Below are 4,149 nucleotides of genomic sequence, written 5' to 3'. Positions count from 1 at the left end.
CAAGATCAATCTTCTCCATTATTTCCATATCCTCTCAAGCATCATTTAAGAGAAGTTGAAGCATCTTTTGTGTAATTCATCAGCAACTTTTTTCGGGCTTAAAAGAGTTCATCTTTTCTATTTTTCATTTGTGCTGAAATTCATACTCTTGTATTTTATTTTCTTTACAAATTCCTTTAAGAGAAAGAAACTTAGGGATTAAGCCCGTCCAAATCCAAAATTGGATATTGTAGATTTTGGTTGGTGAGTCCGAAAAATCAACTGGATTGATTATGAGCTCGAAAAATAATCGATGTAAGATTTTAGTTGGTGATCCCAAAAAAATCACTAGATTTATTTATGAGTCTGAAAAATAAATATACTATAATCAGACTGATTATAGTAAAATTTTCAAGAAAAGCTTGGAGAATAGACGTAGGTGCAGAGTTGCATCAAACCACTATAAAATTCTTATGTGTTTGTACTATGCCTTTGATTCTTCTTTGCTTCATCATCTTACTTTCTTTACTTTGTATTTAATTCTTGCCTTATTGCTTTAATATATTAATTTCACTATAGTTTATTACATTTACGTTACAACTATACTAAGTTAAGTTACTCTGAAGCACATACTTGTTAAGAGCCTAAATTTGATTAAAATTTTTAAAGAACCCTATTCACCCCCTCCTCTTGGGTTGCTACTTTCTGGTCAACAATTAGTATTAGAACAGGTGCTCTGTTATTTGTTGTTGATCTAGCGGTCTAGAGTTAAAGATCATGACAATCCAAATAAAATTCTTGTTTAATGAAAGATATCCTATAGATAGACCTCCACTATTTAATAGATCAAATTATATCTATTAGAAAGCTAACATGAAAATTTTTATATAAGCACATGATTATAATTTATAAAAAAATTATAGTCAATGGCCTACACACCTAATGCATTAATTGAGCATGATAAAGAAAAGATCTAACTAAATGCTAAGATAATGAATTTACTTTATTATTCATTAGATATAAATATATTTAATATAATTTTTTCATGTATTTTAGCTAAACAAGTATGAAAAAAATTGAAAAGAACTTATAAGAGAGCAAATCAAAAATAAGAATCAAACTTCTAAGAAGAAAAAGAAGCTCATCCCAATTTATGTCTCATGGCTCATAAGGATGAAAAGAAAAAGATGAAGAATAAGCAAAAGAAAAAGAAAGCATTGATTAAGAAAAATAAGGTAAAGAAAAGCAAAATACGAAAGAAGAAAAAAGTATTGCAAATCCTTACCTCATGGCTCACAACGATGAGATAAACATTGAAAATTCTCCCGAATTTACTTTTGAAGAATTATTTGAAGTCTTTAAAGATCTAATGGATGAATTCAAAAAGTTAAGGCTAAAAAACAAAGAACTTAAAAAGTCTAATCAATTCATGGCTGAAGAAAAAAATAAAATATTGATAGAAAAAGAAGATCTTTTAAAAGAAAAGAATGCTTTGACTAAAGATAAAGAATTACTTCTTAAATCTAAAAAATTTTTAGTTAAAAAAAATAATAAGTTGAAAGAAGAATCTGAAAATTCAAAATTTTCTGTTGAAGAGAGAAAAATTATTGAAAGAAAAAAAAAATCTCTTTTGGAAGAAAATATAAAATTGAGAAAAAAGATAGAAAACTTGAAGTCCATGATTGAAAAACTTACATTGGATCTCTAAAGCTTCAAGCAATTTTAAATAATCAAAAGAATATTTTTAATAAAATTAAAATTGGTTACAATTCATTAAGAAAATAGAATATTGGTTACAATTCATCTAAAAAGTATTTCATGGTTTGCTTTAAATGTAACAAAGTTGGTTATAAAATTTTAGAATGCAACACTAAAAGAATTGACTAAACATTAATCAAACAAATTTGGATTCAAAAGAAAATCATGTACTCTAACCTCCATGGATCCAAGATGACTTGGGCACCAAAAATTAGTAAATAATTTTTGCAGGTGTATCAAGTATCCAATGGAATGAAAAAAGTTAATTCTTGAAAATAGATACTTTAGATGGATGGATGATGATATTTGGCATAAGCTAAACTTTTCTCACATCATATCATCATTATTTGCTAAATTTATTTTGCATCATTGATTGATTTTGATAATTTGTCTATGCTTAAAATGATCATACTCCATGGCTTGAATGCTTGAATATTCTGATAAATATGCTCTCTTAATCCTAGTATCATATTGATTGCTAGAAACTTAAGTTTTATTTTGAATCTAGCATGCTTCCAAACCCTTCATAACATGACATTACTTGTGAAACTTAAATTAAAATAAACTTGATGACATATGAAAATATTTGGATGTAAAACTCTCAACTAAATTTTTGATATTCGCATAAAATATGTAATCATTGAAATATGTCAAAAATTATATGATTCAAAGAATATCAAAATAAGTTATCAAATCATAAAAGATTATATGCTTGATGTTATTGATTTGCATAGCATCTTAGATTGATCATTAAAGATTTGAAAATCTTCTAGTTGAACTAAAATTCATAGAGCTATTATCTAGTATCTCCTTGATTTAATTTGACTAATTATCATACCCTCAATTGATTAATTTTTGATTTTCTAAATTGATTTGAATATCTTTCTTGATTATTAATTTGATTTACTATTGATCCATATTTAATTTGAGTCAATTTTTCTTTGAATCTAAACTCCTTGAATTATTTTTTCGATTCTCGAATCTGGAGGAGTCGACTCGCAATTTCAAATAGAAAAATAGTTCTGTGAGGAGCCGACCCCTCTTTAGGAGTCTACTCTTGATTTAGGAGACAACCCCTGTGTCTGGGATAGGTTTCTTAATTAAAAATATCTCAATGCTCTATTCATCTTTTCTCATTTCTTTCGAACTGAAATCTTTTTCAAACCCATCTTCCTTCAAAATTGGACCTTCCTTCTTTATTTCCACCTGATTCTTGTGGTTCTTGCTCTCCAATGCACCCCGAAAGCAGCTCACTCAAAGGAAGAGGAAGTCACATACACAAATTCAAGAATTTAGGGCTTTTCTAAGTCATTCTCCCATGTAAAAAAAAAAAGAAGAAGGATCAAGCTTCGAAATAATCATGAGTAGAAAAATAAACTTTAAGTTTCTGAAGCAACAAGGATTCATAATTGGATAGAAAATCAAGAGATTGGACTGAAAATTTCTATATTCTTTGGATCTCTTGACCTACCTGAATCAACTGCAAAAAAAATATCTTTGTAAATATAAAATTTGGGATTAGAAACTTGAAATGGAATGAGATACATCTTGATATAGATGATGAAGATGAGGTTCCTGCAACAGTGCCGCTTGTAGATATTAGATCAGAGAAGCCGGCAGAGTAGACGGAGGCCACTCCTCCTTCATAGTCCAGCCATCCAAAGAGCAGCTCACGATTATCTAATAGACTGGATGAAGATGCATTGGTTGAGAGTCTCCACCAGAATCATAGCTTCAGCTTGTACAGAGTTTCAACAGTACATATCAGAGGCACAGCAAGTGAGGAGAGATTTGTTGGAGGTTCTATCACTGATCAAAGAGGAGTCTACAAGATTGATCTAGGTACTCATTTCAGCAAGGAAGAATGTTCGTAATCGGGCTCAATCATCTGGGGACATCAGACCAACCTCTCCTTCTAGTTAGCCTGGATCTTCATCATAGGATCAACTTGACCCACTCTCTTCAAATGCTAGGATTTTTTTTTTTTAACTTTAGTGACTCTAGCAATCCATTTTTTGAAATCTCTAGGATATAGCTCTCATACATCTTGCTTACTTTTCATGTTTAAATCAATGAAAACTTGATCTTTATGATGTAAATTTAATATGAGTGATGCTTATACTTATATGTTTGTTTGATTGAAAATATACTCTATTTATGAAACTAAGAGAGAGAAATTATTGCCTAATTGAATAATTATTTTGTTTGCAAAACAAAGGAGAAGATATGAATGATTAATTAAATTAAATAAATGTGCATGATTTGAAAAAAAAATTAAGAAAAATAAATTGACTAACATTTATTATGAAAAATAAGAGAAAAAATATAATTTAAATATTATAAGAGAAATCATTATCATTGATAAATATGTATATTTTGCCTATCTTGATATATTTGAGCATTCATGTGATT

The sequence above is a fragment of the Elaeis guineensis genome, chromosome 15, assembly GCF_000442705.2.
Source record: "Elaeis guineensis isolate ETL-2024a chromosome 15, EG11, whole genome shotgun sequence".
NCBI lineage: Eukaryota > Viridiplantae > Streptophyta > Magnoliopsida > Arecales > Arecaceae > Elaeis > Elaeis guineensis.
Note: the sequence above shows the minus strand (reverse complement) of the source record.